This window comes from Pocillopora verrucosa, chromosome 6 (assembly GCF_036669915.1).
Source record: "Pocillopora verrucosa isolate sample1 chromosome 6, ASM3666991v2, whole genome shotgun sequence".
NCBI lineage: Eukaryota > Metazoa > Cnidaria > Anthozoa > Scleractinia > Pocilloporidae > Pocillopora > Pocillopora verrucosa.
In genome coordinates this window covers 26,362,632-26,381,493 of record NC_089317.1, presented here as the reverse complement: position 1 = coordinate 26,381,493, position 18,862 = coordinate 26,362,632, and the positions used below count along the sequence as shown (strand labels likewise).

The 18,862-nt window shown below is 39.6% G+C and overlaps 1 pseudogene; it reads right to left on the bottom strand.

Moving 5' to 3' along the window:
* Nucleotides 1-20: 20 nt before the first annotated feature.
* LOC136281979 (dynein axonemal heavy chain 8-like) overlaps nt 21-18,862 on the bottom strand; it is a 32,948-nt pseudogene continuing 14,106 nt past the window's right edge.

The following is an 18,862-nucleotide window of genomic DNA, read 5'->3' as shown; positions in this document are numbered from 1 at the left end:
TAAAAACGAAAACGCCCCACCTTTCTCCACAGCGCAGGAATTCTAGCATCGTACATGTTGTCCAGTGCGTCTCGTAGTTCTATTGTCAAGGATATAAAATTAGTTTCAAGCACATTTTGACATCTGGACTGAGTTTTCATAAGCTTTCCCTTGAGTTCAATTAGATTTAGTTTATGTTTATGCTTTTCTTTTTCTTTTGTTTACTTGTCTCGGAAAAAATAACGTGAACTCAAAGAAACAAAAATTAACAGCGACATCACGAGCGATTTCTCGTAATTTTAAACATGATCATCCCTATAATTTCTATTGAAACTAATGGAGTATTCGCATTCTTTAACAAACGTTTTCTCACTAGCACATATCGCCAATCAAATTTTTCCTTTGAATGATGATTGCGCAATTGTGCTGTTCACTGGCAAATTGGGCAGCCACTTAAAAAAAGAGCTTCGTTTAACCGTTAAAAGATTCCTAAATACCCGCTCATTATAATGTTCCTTCTATTGCCAGCTTTAAGTCAGTCAGGGTCTGCCGTACCAAAGTGATCACTCGCTGCATACGGTCGATCTCTTGTCTCAAAAGAGATGTTCATGGAAGCAAGTGATCTCCATTTTCTGCAGTCGCGCTCTCACCTGCACACAGACGAAGAATGTCAAAGTGTTCGTCTCGCATCTCATGGAAAAGAACTCAAACTTTCACTACGATACAAACATCTTTCTTACCTGTGTGTGGTACGTAATCATTCGGAAGTTTATCCAGCATGTCATCTGCTTGTCTGGTGACTACACTCTCACGAGTCTCCCCAGATCCTCCCCCTGAGTCTTTAGTTTGGATGCTCATGATGGTGTCCAGAACCTCTTTAGCTGTATTTGCTCTGTGTTCTGAAATGCAAGTAAAGAGGTACACAGACCCCTGATATTAGAAAATTTTTGTTGAGACATAAACTAAGAAATAAGACCAAGTCGCAGGAAATACGACGTTAGAGCAAGTTCTTTTGTTGCCAAAGGAGTGCATAGAAGTACGAATGAGAGTGAGGAAAGTTAGCGCGGATGCTGTGGTGACTTACTAGAATCGGGATCAACACACCGGTAAGTGAAAGGACATTCTAAAGCAAACCTCGAAATTACGGCAGGCTCAATTGACAATGGCCCTGTCAAATATAGGTTTTCTGACACTATCCTCCAAATCAGACACGAGCGTCAAAAATCGGACATTAGTGTCCAAACTCAGACGCTAGTGTTCAAAATTGGTTACTAACGTTCAAAATCGACACTAGTGTCCTAAAATCGGACCCTTGGGTCCCAAATTGAATAGTTTTATTCCCAGCTTGCTAACTCTAAGGTGTGTGGGTTGATCAGATTTTTTCTAACGGTATGCCATAAATCTGTAAACCCAACAAATTACACATTGATTTTGCCGAACGTTACCGGCTGTATCGCCTTTCCTGTATTGAGTTTTCTAGGCCGCCTGTGTGCAAGAAAGAAGAGATGAATAGGGTATATTTTATTAAGTAGGAGGGTCCGGAGGAAGATTTATTTGAGATACTCATACCATTACATGGTGGATATTTCTCTCGCAAAAAATGGATTGTATCTGATAAAAAATAGCTTTGATGGGACAACCTGACAGGAAATTATTTCGAGTCTGGTAAAGATAAACTGCGGAGAGGAAATAAGCCAAACACATTTCCTGTCTACACTCTAATGCCTATTAAATTTTCTAGTTTGCCATCCGTCTTTTCACAGCCGTTCCTTTTAACGGATGAAAGAGATGAATTCCCCAAATAAAAATACTGAGAGATGGCAATTGGAAGGTATCATGTTGATTTGTGAATCGTAGTTTGTTTGTGAAAATGAAAGAAGATTAACTTACGTGATATCTGCATTTGGGTGCAAGCCAAACACTTGAGGCGTGTCAACAGATGGGAGAGCTTGAATAGCCTCGAAGAAATTCTCCAAACTACGACACTTAGGGATCTTGTAACCAGTGTAGAAACAGAAGTCTTCAGTGAACATGTGCTCTCCGAACCACACCTGAAACAAAACCACGACGTTAATGCAATGACAAATGTCGCGGTTCTTTAGTACAAGAAGGACATTGTGGTTCACAGATTAACACCCTTGACTGCAGATCGAAAGGTAATGATGTCGTGTGTCAGGAAGCTATGGGGGTCTCGAATAAAGACTTTTTCTTACCCCGAAAAATGTTGGCGACAATTGAGTCCTAAAGTTGATGGGCCATGCTTATACATTTGCACATGTGTGGGGTTCTTTGTCGATCATTTAATTCCGTTTAGCCGCATATTGAACTGTTTTATCGTCGAATAGTTGTAAGAATCGAAAACCACAGGACACAAAAACGAAATTAACGAAGATCACTGACACGAAGTGGTTGAGGAAAAAAGGAATTCTCGACAATGCTATTACCTTAGCAAATGTGTTCAACAGGCGCTTGTCATAATCATCCGTGACCCTTCCTCCGTACTGCACTTCTCCCAGCATGTACCTCACTGTATTCCAAGACACGCCCTGTACAAATGAGAAAGGACTTACAGTTAAGGTGACGTTAAATAACGAAAGGAGGTTGTAAGTTGAAATCGCGGGCTGAGTATCTTTTTGGGAGCGATAGCATCCAAGTGGTTTTGGACAAACTGCACACTCGCGGCAAAATCGGCCTGATTGAACTCGTAAGGGATATTCCAGCCCAAAGGACCAAACTTACGCCGTTCCTGTTGAAATGGAATACGTCACTGACAAAATATGTTGAAAAAGTGCTTCAAACCAATAACGAACTAAGAAGCCGTATATTCAAAATATCCCCTTTAAGGCAGAGCAAAACAGCCACAGCTTTTGAAGGCTTTGACAGCAGGAGAGCGGTAAAAGAAATAATGAACGTGCAAAACTCCGACAGTTTTTTGTGTCGACCTCAATAGCTGGGATAAATGAGCCAACCCATATCCGTGACAGCAATGAGACACTTGCGAAAGGGTAAATGTAGTTTTTTAAACTAACAACAATACGTTATCTGCACTGCACTGGTGCAAAAAGTTTCCGGTAAGGTTTTGAGTAGAGAACATCTCTCCTGACCTGAACGACAGTATGCAAGAAAGCAACAGCATACAGAGTTGGCTTCCACTGAGGCATGTTAGTGACATCCAACTGATCTTGAGTAATTCCAGCGTAAGTTCTCTTCAGTCCTGGTTTCACACCTTGTGGCGGCTCATTTGTAAATTTGATTGAAGACTACGAGAGAAACAGCCGTACTTAAGTTATATTCATAAATGGTTCTTTGGGTTTGTGAGCAAATGGGAAAATTCTTTAACATGTGATGTGTTTTGTAACAGCTAAACGTTTAGAACAAAACATAAAGCTAGTTATTTAAGAAGAGATCAAGTCCTTCGCGGACAGCAATGCTTCTTGTCTCTTGAGTATCTTGGAGCCCTCAACAACAACTCCGGCCCTATTCGCACATCTCCAGATGTCTCCTAAGCCGGGGATTCATCCTCCGTTTTACACACGAAGGCGAAATTTTCAAGAAAAAAAGTACAAAAAAGAAGTTTCAGGAAATAGATGACAGGAAAAACTTTTCATTATTCACACTGGAAGGTAATAAACAAACAGCCTTACCTGCAGAAGACTGATGGGAAACTGGTTGTGTGCCTCTGTTGTGATCCAGACTCTAAAGCCCTCGTGGGAAGACTCTGAAGTAGTCACAGTCTCCAGAAGCTCATCCATGAAGTTCAATCCAAGGTGACAGTTCTGTAAGAGGACCCAGCCTCCCTACAGTTTTAAAAGAAGACTTTTATAATTTCTAAAGGTGTACCATTTGGGGAGGTAGAGCACAACCAAGCAGTTGAAACACCTTTTTACAAAAGTGACAAAATTTGGTTGCAACTAATAAACATTAGGCTACCATAACCTGGAAATTATAAAAGACACTTTCAGAGACTAACAACGAAACTTCATCATTTCAATCGCAGAAAAGCGGTAAATCTAAATGGAAAGAAGGATGGTGAACGCCAATTCTATTACCCGAAATATTTTGAATTTCTCGGTAAATTGAGCTGTGTTTATATTTCCAGCCACGACAACAAAAAGGGCACAAAAAAATATTTTACATAGAGGGTAGAGCATAACATACCCCAGCCATAGACTGCTGAAGAAGTCTTCGGGCGTGAACTTCTTGCCCTTGGCCCATGGAGACTGCACGACACTCTACAAATACAACCATGAAACCATTCCACAAAAATTCAACTCTAACGCTAACTGCTACCCTTGAGTTCCAATGAACTTGACAATACAACAACAGACTTGTTACGTACCGATTCCCTTGCGTTTCGCCAGGTTCTCAATGGCACCTGTAGGGTCTGAGCCCATGGAGAGGAAGCAGATGAGTGGCGTTTGGGGATCACTCTCTTCCCATGTGGCTTCCAAGTTGAGAATGACGCCTTCAGCGTACCTTTCACCCATGGTGTCAGCTATGTACTTGCGGGCCTGGTGCAGCGTTCGATCTGGACACCATGACCTGCATAGGACCATTATCTTGGATTAGCATTGAGCATACACGGTCATTTCCCACAATAAATTAGATAAATTAGAATGAATAACACCCCTTCTTACCTGACTAGTAACAGTTTTCCTGAAGGTATCCAGGGAACTATCGTATCCATCAGGAATGGTGCTCTCTTCAGGTGCGTCTTTATCGAACCACTGCTTCCAGCCGGAATCGTTACGACGAACCTTAAAGATGTTGTGCATTCCTTATCAGTCTTTAATAGCGGGGGCTTTTAACAATAATGGTATAAAAGAATCTACATTTCTTAAAAATCCTTAAAAAGAATATCCATCTCAACTGATCAAATTTAAATGGTCAAATTTAAGGACGAATAAACTATTTACTTCAGGCTTAAAGAGACTTTCTTTGTTGCCATTTTTAACCCTGTTTTCTTACTATAGCCATTCAAAAGTTGTAGATAGTCTCTAAGACATTTATTCTGCTTCATTAGGAACAGTCGTTTTCCATCTTCGTAAGAGTCACGTTAATAATCTGCAGTCTTCTTCTCCTTGGCTACCTTTACCTTCATCTCCTACCTATTATGTTTAGCTGTCTAACACACCTGGTCTAACACGCCTGAAAACTGAGGTAACTTGCTGAGCTCAACTAAGTTCAACCATGTCATGTCCATGATCCATTTGCTGGGTTTGGGTTGTACAGCCTTAAGATCAAGAGCCGCGCCACCTTAACCAGAACAATCACATGTTATCACCCACTCTAGCGCTTAACCTTATTTTAGTTGTGTTTAACATGTTTGCGTTTTGACGACGTGACGTGACGTCATGAACTGGCTTTTAGGCCTTTTTCTCACCGCTCTTGCTTAGTTTAATACGTTTTCCCGCGCAACGAGTTACAGACTTGCTTTCCCGTGACCGGATGCATTTTCATCCGAGCTTTGCAACAGTTAAATCTCATTTACTTGACGTTTATATGTTTGGCAACGCTCACAAGTAACTTGTACAACTCTTAGGTTCTAAGTAGCTTATCGTACTCTCAGTCCTTACATCGATTTTCAACTCAATAAGTTGATAGTTTGAGAAGTTCAACTAAAAACTACTGGACAGAATTAATACAAGGTGTTATAATAATAATAATAATAATAATAATAATAATAATAATAATAATAATAATAATAATAATAATAATAACAATAACAATAACAATAATACAAGAACCATAATTCTGTCTAGCCCGCTTGTCTCTAACTTCCTCCTTCATTTGTTCTTCTACACGCTTACCTTTTATAAGAGTCTGGAATTCCAGCACCTTAACCTTTCCGCCTTGAATATCAATCTTGAGGGCCAGAAGCAAGGTGAACAAAAACTTGTGGTTCTCGAATAGGCCACGACATGAATACTTGAACACCTCATACGTCAGAAACTCGATGATGTTCTGAATTCTTTTAGCTGGGATCGGTGACTTTTCGGACCTATCGGTGATTGGAAAGAAAAAAAACGTCAGTCTTGTCTTTGTTCAACTATGACCTCCCTCTCTGTTAAATAAACACATCACCATAACCTTATTATTTCAAAATTCCAAATTATTTCTTTAACATGAATCTTTTTACATGAATTTCCTCTTTTTTCACTGAAGTCTAAAACGAAACACGTGTCTCTGTCGCTCCTCCTTAGGTTGGCTGTGTCAGTAAGTCTTCTGATGATTTCAGCATTCAGAGGACCACTGTTTATCTGGGCGAAAGACGAACACAAAGATTAACCTGATTGAAGTTGAGAATTACAGTGCCCTTAATCTTACGAGTAATCACATCACTAACCTTGCCATGGACAAATCAAAGATCCCCAAGAACTGTTTCAGCGAAGTCTGGTACATAACATTCACCATACTCATCTCAACAATCAAAAAGTATAGAATGGAGCCGCGCGTAGCTACAGGACGAAACTCCTCACGAGCTAAGTTGATCTTGACTTCTGTCTCAGCAGCCACAGCAAGCTTCTCACTCACTTCCTCTGCTGTCTCTTTGGTGGTCTTTAGTACAGCTACCAGAGATTCGTCCTCAACTAACGAGCCCTATGGGAAAAAAAAACTGCCAGATCAAATAATTTTTAAATGTAATAGACAGGAGCAGCTTTTTCTCCATATCACCGCATTACATACTCGACAGGGTCGTTATGGCTCTCGGTGGGAGGAGATGGGGAGAAGGGCAGGGACGGCGCAGTACTGAGAGCGCTTGCCGTCTGTAACTGTGGCTTGTATTCAATTCTGGACCCTTGCATCCAGTGCGTATTGGTCAATATTGTTCTCGATTCTAATCCTTTCCCCGGCGTTTTCTCTCATATTCACCAAAGGTAACAGTCTAAATTACAAATCCCTTTGGAAACAATGAGAGAGGAGCCACTTTGCGCACACTCCACTACTAAAATTCAAGTTGCTACTAATTTTCAATTTTCCCTCCTAAAGGACCCGTTGTTAATATAAGATATAAAGACCCTCGAAAAACCACAGAAAACTATATAATCATGACCGAAACTGAGGCAATCCCAGAAATATCACGATTCGAGACAGATCATTCCACAGGTAAATGGGTTGGGAAATGACAATTAAAAAGAATTCTGTTGATTAGGAGTAACGAGTTAATAACACCAAACACTTTAACAAAATGATTTGTTAAGCAGTCTTCAGCAGTTCGAAGTACTTTTGTTTGCAAAGTGGTAGAAGAGCGTAAGTGATTCCGAATAAATTCTTTTATAACGTAACATTACACAGGAAACCAACTGACCTGAGTACTTGTCAGTCTGAACAACAAGTTATCCTCAAGCTCCTTCATTTTTCTTTTGTTTGACGTAACGTCCTCCATCAGTTTCACTCGCTCTGCTTCTAGTTCCTAGATTCAAAAGAACATTGGAAAACAGGCTGAAGAGATTAGAGAAGACTACAAAAGAACCTGAAACGTAAAAATGACATGCTCAATGGTGGTATTAAGCCATACGTCGCGCGGTTTACCTCTTTTTCTGTGTTGATAACTCTGCCGAGAAGCTGTTCTTCCAAGCCTTTCATTGTCACCGTGAAGTCAATAATGGCTGTTCGTGCACTGACCTAAAAGAGAGAGACAAGAGTCCTATTCCAGGCTTAAAATAACGAATTTACAGTTGGTTCAGGCGCCAGCGTGCGTTCGTCGAAATGTGAAGTTTGCAGGTTTTAATAACCTGAAAAAACGCACAAGAGTTGGCAGACTTTACAATGCGCACAATCAGGTCATTAAGGTATAGACTAACATTACAAAGCACGTTTAAACAATTGAATTTGGCTTCGCGAATCAACTGGCTGTGACGGAGGTATAAGACTGGTTGTTTACTGGTTTAATCTGTACGTACCTCAGGAGTGTATGACGGGTTTCCCAGTTTTGTCGTGATGTACATTCTGAAACCGCTCATGACATCACATTCTTTATCCCCCACTTTGACCTAGGAAATGGAAACGAAAAGATATTTACCAACGAGTTTGTTACATTAAAAAAGTTTTATCGTGCTGCGCAAGCAAGACTCGACCAAAAAGCCTTACAATTAACAGTGATCATGTTGTAGAAAAAGAGCCAAGAAACTACAGTTCTCATATTTCCAAGTTCGAAAATGCGGAAATTGCTCTCCGCTTATGGCGTGGGCTGCCTCGCAGAAGTAGCGCGCGCTCTTTTTCTTTGCGCGTGCTTTAAATTGTATAAGATTGTGTCGTCATCATTTACTGACCGTTACTTGTCTTTTAAACACTTGAATGCTCTGAAGCGTTTTGAGAACCGGTCCACGCTTGACTCAAACAAAGACGTTGCTTCTTGGTATATAAGGTAAGCCATAAAATTTTCCACAGTGAACGTATTTATCTTAAACACGTTCATCGCAATTATTACTCCGCGGCACTTGTAACTAAGGTTATCAAAGTCGTCTTAATTTAGCTAAAACATATCTCATCTTGCTGGGTTTTCCTTACCAGTTCGGATGATTTTCTCTACACAAAAATGTTTTCGAACCTTATACGTAGAACCAGACTTGATAAAGTTCTTCTCGAGCACATTATCCAAAGCAGGATCCAACTCCTCTCCGACGTCCTCAATGAGAAGGGGCCTCCCAAGAGACAAAGAGTCTTCTAGGTGATTTCGGAAGTACTTGTGGTTGAGAGATGTCACCTAGTAAAAGCAGATTAAAAACCCTTTGAGAATACGATTAAGATCTAATACCTTTGTCAGTTAGAGAAACATTCCATGAGAGTGACAATGTTGGGTAAACTGGCAGCTTTAATGGCAATATGAATATTTTGTAGTGGAAATTTTAATCTCATTTTTAGTCAGAAGAAAATCTTGAAAAGCAGCTTCAGACTGCATAAATCAATATAATGAGCCTTAAGCGTAAAAAATTCCACTTCATGTCCATTCTCGAACTTGCCTATGTTGGGTGTATAACCCAGACAGATAATTACACATGATCATTAAAATTGTTATCGTGTTCTTTAAGCTCCTCCATGGAATTAATTGCTTGAGTACCAGAATTTCTGCACGTGCTGAACGCTTAGAAAAGTCTTGAACTTTGAGTATACTTCTGATATCATACTATACTATAAACCTCTGAGAAATTTAACAATTTTCCCGCACCTGCAATTCATTTTCTTTCTCTCTACTCATGATCCAAGCCTTGCCTTGTGTTTGCGGGTCAATAAGAAGAGGATATCTCGTTGCCTTGGTAACAATGATACCATTCTGAATAGAGAGCTCGTCGCTAGGTAACCCGTGAAGATTCCACTCACCAATCTGTAAAGAGGAGCCTGGCTTACAAACTCATTAAATAACATAATAATCGATGCGCACAAAGGTTAAGAACGATTCTCATTTGACTCCCTTCCACCAAAAAGAAATAATCTCGACCACCTTCGAGTGCATAAACAACAAATTTCAAATACAGCCAAGGGACTCTCAAAATATTACTCTTCAAGGAATATTACAACGCCTAATATGAAATTTGTCGTTTCAATCCAATCAAGTCTCCTCCATCTTAAGTCAATTTTTCTAGTATTTTATTTTTGGCTTGTTGTTCTTGTATGTTCTTTTTCTTCCTTGAAAAATTTTCATTTTCAGGCATCGAAATAGAGCGAAATATATGGATCGCGATAAGGATTTACAAACAAAGGAGACTAAGTTGTGATTGATCTTGCATACTTTGTACTTATCCTGATGGTCGTACAGTTATGTACGCGATATTTTAAACCAATATGGGAGCAAGGTGAACCAATCCCAAAGCAGATCCGTATTGCTGGAAGACAAACTTTTGAAACTCGATGTATCAGATCTTTTGAACTCGATTAGTACACACTCAAAAAACAATTTCACCACACACCGTAGCGGCATCTGTTAGCATATTGATGAGATTCAGATTTTCTGAGAAGGGGATCTTGTTCTTCGTCATTTCCTTCTCCCACCTGCTCAGCAATAGGTTACGGAAGTTTTGGTTAAACGGTCCTAAGTATGAAAGGAAGCCTGTGGCCAGCAACACATCTCCAACGAGCCTAGAAGTAAATAAACCGACAAACATTCATTCCAACACGTTCTTATATTTAACACATATTCATCAAATATCAAAGGATTTTTCTGCACGGTCAAAGATTATTTACGAACGTTTACGTGGTAGTCAAAGAAAGATGTGCAAATTACATCTAAATTCTTCAAATCAAATGACAGCAACACAAGTACCTTATATTCGGGAGTTGTTTTTCATTGAGTGCAGTGAAGCCAAAAATAGTGATCGCTACAAAAATCTGAGCAAAGCCGGTAAATATCACAAATAGCTGCACTTACTTTACAGTTAAACCAAGCGCAGGGAAATAAAATTAAGTGATCACGTGCTTGTGGATTTTAGTTTTGCAACTGATTGGTTGAGAATGTGGCGTGAGTTTTCTAGGCCAATCATAAACGTCATGAAGTAGAATCAATACAACAAATCTGCTTCCCGATTGTCTTACCTGCCAATTTGATCCTGAAACTCTTTACTCTGTTGAGTCCACCGAACCTTCTCACCTCCCAAGCCTGTAATGAGCGCAGAAGCAGCTTGCATTTTGTTCTTACATGATTCAGCATCGTCAAGCAACTCCTGTCGTAGTAATAAAAAGCCATTTTCAGAGGACATTTCAAGGATAAACTTCTTTTAAAAGCATCTATCTGGAGTAGTGTTCTGTCAATTATTCCATCACATCTTGATCGCTTTTTCTGCTGTTTCTGACATTTACTTTTCAGTTAATTTCTCCACACAGTAATTGAAACGACTAGCAGCACCTTGCAGAGACGAAATTGGAGACCTGCACGGAGCCCCATGATTGTAGATTAGTCTAATGTCAACACAGGAAACCGGGATGTGCTCCAGTCGTTCCACATAGCGATGGGCTCTAAACCAAATACCTAGAAGAATATTTTAAAATACACGTTAGTAGACGCCGTTGTCACCTGTTTCTCCCTGACAGCGGCATCGTACATTGCTTGCACTTTGTCCAGTTCCCGCTGCTTATCATCCAATTGAGCCTGTGCACTGTTCAGTTCAGCGGCAGCCACTTTGAGTCTTGCCTCCTGTACGACGAGATTAGCCTGGAAAAAACAGACACAATTAAAGAAATAACCCATTAAAAAAATAAATGCAAATGTTTCCTTCATTTCCTTCCAATGGCATGCTTTTGTTTGCCAGCGTGACGTGGTGCTTTCAAATATTTGTCCATACAGGAAACTTGTGTGAGTTTTGTTTTTTTGTTTTTCCTGATGGCGCGAATCTAAATTGTGAGTCATATCAAGTCTCTTAAATCTAGTCACCGATCAGTGCCTAATGAGGGGACTCCAGTTGTGAGTTAATGCTCATGTGCAATTTAATAACCATAAAGCTTTTAGTGAGATAAACCAACTCTCTTGGATGCAGCCACTCAACTAGGCGGCTCCTCTCTCTTCTTGTGGCTCTTTCCTTCTTCTCTTCTCGTACAGCTTAGTTGGAATAATAAGCCATTCATCTTCAGAACTTCTTTACGCGGAATGACCGTAATACCTGTGTACCATTTCACTGCCTTGGGTCATTAATAAAGGCATTGAAGACAGTCTGCATAACAACAATAAAGGATCTAATATCTCCTTTTGCCCCTCCATAGCTTACCTTCAGAGGTAAAACCTCTTTGTTCACTTCATAGAAAAAAGCCATCGCACATGTCCACGAACACAATCCTGCCACATTGCCACAAACCTTTAAAAGAAAAACAGAGGAACGGAAAGTGAGTATTAAAAGGAAGCCCTGGACATTTCTGTAAAGCATTCTTTACGACCAAAGTGACAAACCTTTTTAGCAGTTTCTAAGTTGTAGTCTTCCATCGAGAGGTAGGGTTGAAGTAATTCAACAGCTTCCTCGTTGATTGTGTCTTTTGGAAAGTTTACTAAATTTTGAAGGAATCCTCCCTGACTCATAAGCTATACGAAAATTTGATACATTAGTGTTCATTCACTGTAACATAATAAAAAGTAAAAAGTCAAATAATAATAATATTAATCATCATTAAAATAATAACGATAAAAATAATAATGGTAACGAAAATAATAATTATAATAATAACTACGATAGTAATGATAATAATAAAAACAAGCTCTCTGTAAATTTCCCCTGTCACTTTGCTCAGCTTTAAGAAATCTCCAAATGACAAAATGTCAGCTTTCTTTTGATTTACTTCTTTTATTCAAGCCAGGACGCGGCCATGAGGTAAATTATCTTTTTCTTGTAAGATTGCATGGCGATCTGTGGCGAACTATTACTCTTATCTTCTTTTTTTGCATTAAGATTTTAGCACTTTTCTTTCTGTAAAAGAAATATAGATCAATACTAGAGCATAATTAGGAACAAACATAGAAATTTGAATCAGGTAAATCCAATCATAAGGCTCTTTCAACGAATTACTTACAAGTTGCTACAGGTCCAGATCGAGCATCCAATCGCTTCATGTTTTTAATATTGAACAGATTCAGTCAATAGGTGACCTTCAAGACAGAAGATTACCTCATTCCGAGTTACGATTTAATAACATATATGGCGAGGATAGTTGCAAAACCTAAACAATGTCTCACATCGTAGAGAGTAAATATGAATGGTGTCACCTTAAGAGATTCACTCCAACTGGGTGTAAGACACTGCCTCTCTGCATCATAGATAAATGGGGACACTGTACGTCTGAAGAGAAGTAACACACAGTCCATGATGCGCATGATCAAATGAGGTGGTTTGGCCAGTTTACGAACAGTAGATATGTCAGCAGCTTTGATAGTCTGGCGAGACAACAAATTAGTTACCATAGTTAAGGAGCTTGAATTGCAGTTCGTTCCTGGAATTTTACTTGTCGTAAGGCAAAACAATAGGCTATAGAATAGGCAGTAAAACAAGCGCAAAACCACAAACGTGATAAAATACCACACCGAAATACCCACAAAATGTAATTCAAAACGGGTTTTAAATCGTAAAATTCCACCGAAGTACCCACAATATGTAAAATTTGAATTGGATGTAAAGTTATATTTTATAGGCATCAAACAATACTTTCGGCCAACCCTGTAACTATGTAGCAGTAAACTGGAATAATAAGCTCCAGTAAAATCCACTTTACAGGGATTGAAGAGTGTGTAAGACATAGGGCGTAGGAAGAGAAATGGTTAGTGGCTGAATTAGTGAGAACAAATTCAATTAGTGTATGGCAAACCTAAAGAGCATAAGGTCCTGTAAAATTAAAAATGTAACCGGTTGAGTCACGTGACACATCTTAAAGTTGTTCCGCCAAACCTCCCAGATACCGCTATTGGTGTTTCATAAGAAATTATATGGTCATAACGAATAGGAAGTCAGACAAGATCGTTTTTAAGGAACGAAGGACGGACATATAACAGAGGATAATGACGGAGTTCTGCCCTAATTAGCCTGAATACAAATTAACCACGCTCCATTTGCACCAACCTGTAGGGCTGACTCAGCTTCCTCCAGAGCTGGCTTGGCTGCTGACAGCTTCTTTTCCGCAACAGCTTTATCAGCCTAATTAAAAACGTTGCACTCGTTTTGTTTTCAATAATAACCTTTCACCGGCGACACACCTGACAATTTTTTCGCTAATCGCTGCGATCGACGTATAAAATCGCCGATATCTGGCATGTGAGATATAATATAGGCTATAAAATACGTGTGTCGCCAACTTTAAGACTGCCCGCTCGCTCACGGCTTGAATATGGGATGTTTTTTTGGCAAAGGGCCATGCAAACTTCACAAGGTATTATCCAAGGTATACTTGCAATTGAAAAAAAAAGGAAAGGACATTCATATTAATGATGAGAACTAGATTGAAATTTACCATCGCTATGACATTCTACAGCGCCAAATTTCCAAACGTTTTCATTCCAAGTGATAAGGATTCACATCAGCAGTAAATGTTTACTCCGGCCAAAAGATCGACATTCGATCGAAAATGAGCAAATAAAGCCAACAACCTTGACTAACACAGACTAAATCAGGCACTTGCCTCAATTTCATCCACGATCGCTTGAGCTTTGTCTTTCACTTTCTGTACCGAGGCTTTAACTTTCTCGGCGGCTTGAGCACTAACGGTCACCTCCGCCAGTACCTAGGTAAATCACATGAATACCCCATGACTGCAGTGACGCAATAAGGCAAAGAGCAATACTTCAAAAACCAGTTATTTTGGCTATGCATTTTTTACTCGTTAAAGAATCGATGAAAATCGCAAAGGCATAACGGAAGAAGTTAATCATTTACTGAGAACGTTGGGCAAAGAAACGAAGTAGCGCTAAGCCTCAGCCAGTTATGATTTCGCGATAAGATACGCCATTCAGCCGAACTACCAAGAACTCGCTGGGAAGCCAGGCAACGACGAAAACTTATACATGACATTCGTCTTGTAAAGTATTACAATATACGATATAAAAAACGTCCAGTGCAGAATGAGAAAGAAGATACATTTTACGCTCGGTCAGCTTACAGGCCGGTTATTTACACGAGGTTTAACCCAAACCACGGTTTTACGCAATCAGTGGGCCTCAGGTTTTCTCTACAAGAAGAGCTGATTTAATTTTATAAATTTCCTTCCACTGTTAGCTTTCGGTCCTCTTTACACTGTTCACAAAAATAAATTTTCAGATGAAAGATTCAGCTCAGTGACGATTGTTTAGGACGAGGTTTGGTTAAACAGTGGCTAAACTATGTATAGCTAACCGGCCCTACCAGTTTGGAGAATCTGCAACTTAGCTTCAGCCCCAAAAAATTGTACAGTTTGAGCCAAACCCGTACAATTTTCGAATTCGCAATCGGTATGACCAAGTCGACAATCACATCTACACGACAACACTTAAGGAATAATTATATACTTTGTCAGCCTTGACTGAGGCAACGGCGAGTTCCTTCTCTTTCACAACTAGCTCCTTTGCCAGCTCCGCCACTGAGGCACTGGCTTCAACCAGTTTATCAAGTCCAGTGTTCATACGGTTCGCAAGTTCGCCAATCTGTGATCTCTTCTCGGCGTAGATGGTTTTGTACCCGTCCACAAATGACAGGTACGATTTGGGAGTCACGTGTGTTTGACGACGGAACCTGGAAAGTGGCATAAGCAAATAAGAGATGAGACAAAAAGTTTCTTCATATCAGAACTAGTGTTAGAAATTTAAAGCCGGTTATTTGAACTTTGAGGAAGTATGTTGAAAATAAATCAACTATGAGTACCCATACCTCTGAGTCATAAAGTGACTCATAAGTTGGAAAATAAACGCAGTAGCAATACATTTTGACATTTCCTTGCCTTTCAAAATACTCGACGCAGGCCTCAGCCACTCCATCATGGAAGGTTCCCATGGTCTGCACCACACTATTCTTAATAGCCGCCGTGCACGTGATGTCGAACTTGGACAAGAAGTAGTCTGCCACTGCAATCAATGCATCCTTTGGCCAGCGGGTAAACCAGTCCATGGTACAACCACTAATCAAGCCGGGAAACTTCAAAGAGCGGTTTCGAAATTTCTCTCCAACCTGCAGTAAAATTATATAGAGTACGAAATCGAGAACTACTGAAAAACGCCAATTTGAAAATAAGATGCAACAAATACTCTTAAAGGTAATCAAAATTAAGACATGAAAGGGAGCCCACCCAGTTTAGGAGAGTGGTAAGGTATGGTAAACGATGGTTGAAATTGAGGACCACTGAAAGTATCTATTTCTCGTAATCATTGCTCCGTTGTTGTGTATTGAGATACCGATCTGCTACTGTTCTACAATAAACACTTTTTAAGGGTTGAAAGTCGAACAATGCCAGAGAGGTACAAGTTACAATTCGTTTATCTTGCTTAAAATAATTGCTTTTTAAAATAAAACATTTTTCCGCTTCTACCAATTTCTACCGAGTCTTACAAATGAATCTCCTGCATTACACTGTTGAACTGCAGCAAGCCAATAAGAGCCCTAAATTATTCCCGACGCTGCACCCCGTTTTTTTAAGGGACTTTAAGGAATAAGTGAGTAAAACCTACGGGTGAAAAACATAAAACCACATGCAGATTCTTTCTGGAGCGCGAGATGAAATAGCTGTACAAGTTATCATTGGTTGGTGGAACTCGCGGCATCTCCTTCTTCATGACTCCGATGAGACCTTGAGTTATTTCGTCCAGCTCGTCACGAGCAAATAAGTTAGATACCTGACGATAGAGGAAATCATTGATGAAGCCGCATTTACGTTGGAAGTTATTCCTAAAGGTGTAGATTGAAAAATGTGACAAGTTTTTCCTTAAAACATCCTCTATTCTACAGCCTGACTAGCCTCTATTGTAAAAAGGAGACTTGTCCGGGACTGGTATAAATCAGTTCCATACAATGACAATTACCAAGGAAATTATTAAAGGATAAAGAGCGAGTGTTCTTTTGTAGCAGTTTTCTCTCGACAAATCCATGTGTTATTTTCAAATTTTCCTTATAACTGTATTTAGCATTCACAAGTCCACTTCCCAAAGAAAACTCACGACTATAAATAGGACATCAGTTTGAAAAAAATTCTACCAAAAGCAGTAACATTTGGAGGAAAGACCACAGCCGTAGTAAAACGCTTCATACCTCTCCGGAAGAAAGCACATTGTTCAGATATTCCAGGAAACTCTCATCTTTGATCTCATTATCAGTGAAGACAAATGTAATGCCTTTTCCTTCAGAGCCTGCGACACGGTACAGGTATTTAAGGTCCTCCATCAAGTTGCTGACATTGTATGACCTGCAAATTTGACCAACAGATGTGACGTTGAATTGACTGAGCACTTAGTAGCTATAGTTCAGTAAGAGTCTAGCGGCAGTGCAAAAACCTGCGATGAGCTTTCGTCCTAGGACGCAAAACTAGCGTTAAACTAAACTAGTATTAAAAAATTTGTAAAACTGGCTGGCCAGGGAATGGTCACCTCTTCTAATTTCCAGAAAACGAGACCCTACCCCCACCACCACTCTCTTACCCTTTGAAAACCATGACCAATAAATCTCAAACCTGTAAAGTGAATTGAATGGGCAATAAAGCTTGAATCAGTTCATGAAAAGAGAGAAGTTATTTTTTTTTATTGCACATATGTAGACTTTTAGTCCCGTGAATGCTACAAAACAAAACCCAGTCGTAACAGTTGAGTAATGCTTCACCTTGTAAGTGTAATCTGGAAGATTTTGTATCCAGCGATAAAAGAGGCTAGTCTTGTAAGAGATTGTTTGCCAGACCCTCCTACTCCAACAAGAAGGGCGTTGCCACACGGTGTGCGGATAATACGGGAGATCTGATAAGAAAAAACAGTTTTAATAGCCCACGTGGCGCACAGAACAGTACGAAAAGTATCTAGGTTTTGAACATTCGGATCTGCACTATCTGATGTGAAACAGATAATTATACCACATACAGGCAGATGAATGTTCATCTCAACTGAATGTCACATGAAGTCATGGTTAAGAGGACAAATTGGTTCCTCTCTCGTCTATCGCAAGGCTTTTTGTCCCACCACATGGGAAAACAAAGTTTACCTTTACGAGATGAGTCATTGCATCTTTGAAAAACACCAGATCTAGGTTTGCTCCTCGAACGGTATCGTTATACATCGCCATGTACTGGCCTAGCTTCTCATTCAAAAAATCCAACGTCGGCACCTGCAAAACGCAAGAGCCACTATAGCAATGCATGTCCTTTTCATTTGCAAGGTCTTTCAAGAACAGGGTTCAAAACAGGGTACTCAAAAAACCTTTACACACCACAGTGCCATACACATGATAGTTATTTAAGATTTATAAGCATGTTTATCGCGGATGGCTGCAAGGACTGTGCCCTTCGAAATCAGAAACGTCATAATTTGAGTTTTCTATAGATCTTACCGTAGATTCTGATATGATTACATTAGTCTGTAACAATTAATTTCATTTCAATTGTACTTTAAAATTAAATGTCCCCAAAGCAGTTCGTTACTCAGGAATAAAATAGTGTCTTTTAGCGGCCTATTTCGCATGGTAGCTGACCTAGTCTTGGTGACATCTAGTCTCGTGCGCTCTTTAATTTACCATTTCGTAAATCTTGGGTGCATCCAAATCGGCATCTTCTGTTTCCTCTCCTGTCGGTTCTGGTGCATCCCTGAAAAAAAATTCACCTTTTTATCAAGAATTTCCAGGCGTTATAGGCATGAGCTTTCGATGCTTTCATCCAGATTAGGATAGTGCCTACAAGTTCATCGCCATATACCATGTATGGTAAAGTATAACGTCCGTAAACAGTACTATATTGGTGCTATTTGTTCTAATCAACAAGTGGCTGCAATTCGCTGGTGAAAGGTTTACATTTTATTCTAAAAGATTGCTATAAATATACCACAAACTAAGACTATATAACAGCAAAATGGTGATATGATAAAAATGGTACGTTGATGCCACAGGACGCTCTCTATCGCAACAGTTATGGTGGCTGCGACAGAAATTTGATGAAAAATTAAGCCACAGCGCTAACAACCAAAGACAGCTGTTCTGGTCTTGATAAGCCTCAGCATAGCAAAATGATGAAAACAGCCAGATAAATATTCAGAATGTGAATAACTAACAAACAGTGCAAAAAAAAAAACAACAACAAAAACAAAAACAAATCAAAGGACAGTGAGTAACAATTAATAAACAGAGCTAAGGCGAGGAATGAAACCCTTATCGATCGTTACATTACAGCTCAGACTAAAAGAGTTCTTTTCAGTTCAGTAAACAAGATCACCCTCTCAACTTAACACCAAATGTTTCAGTTGACTCACCAACTCTTCGAAGAC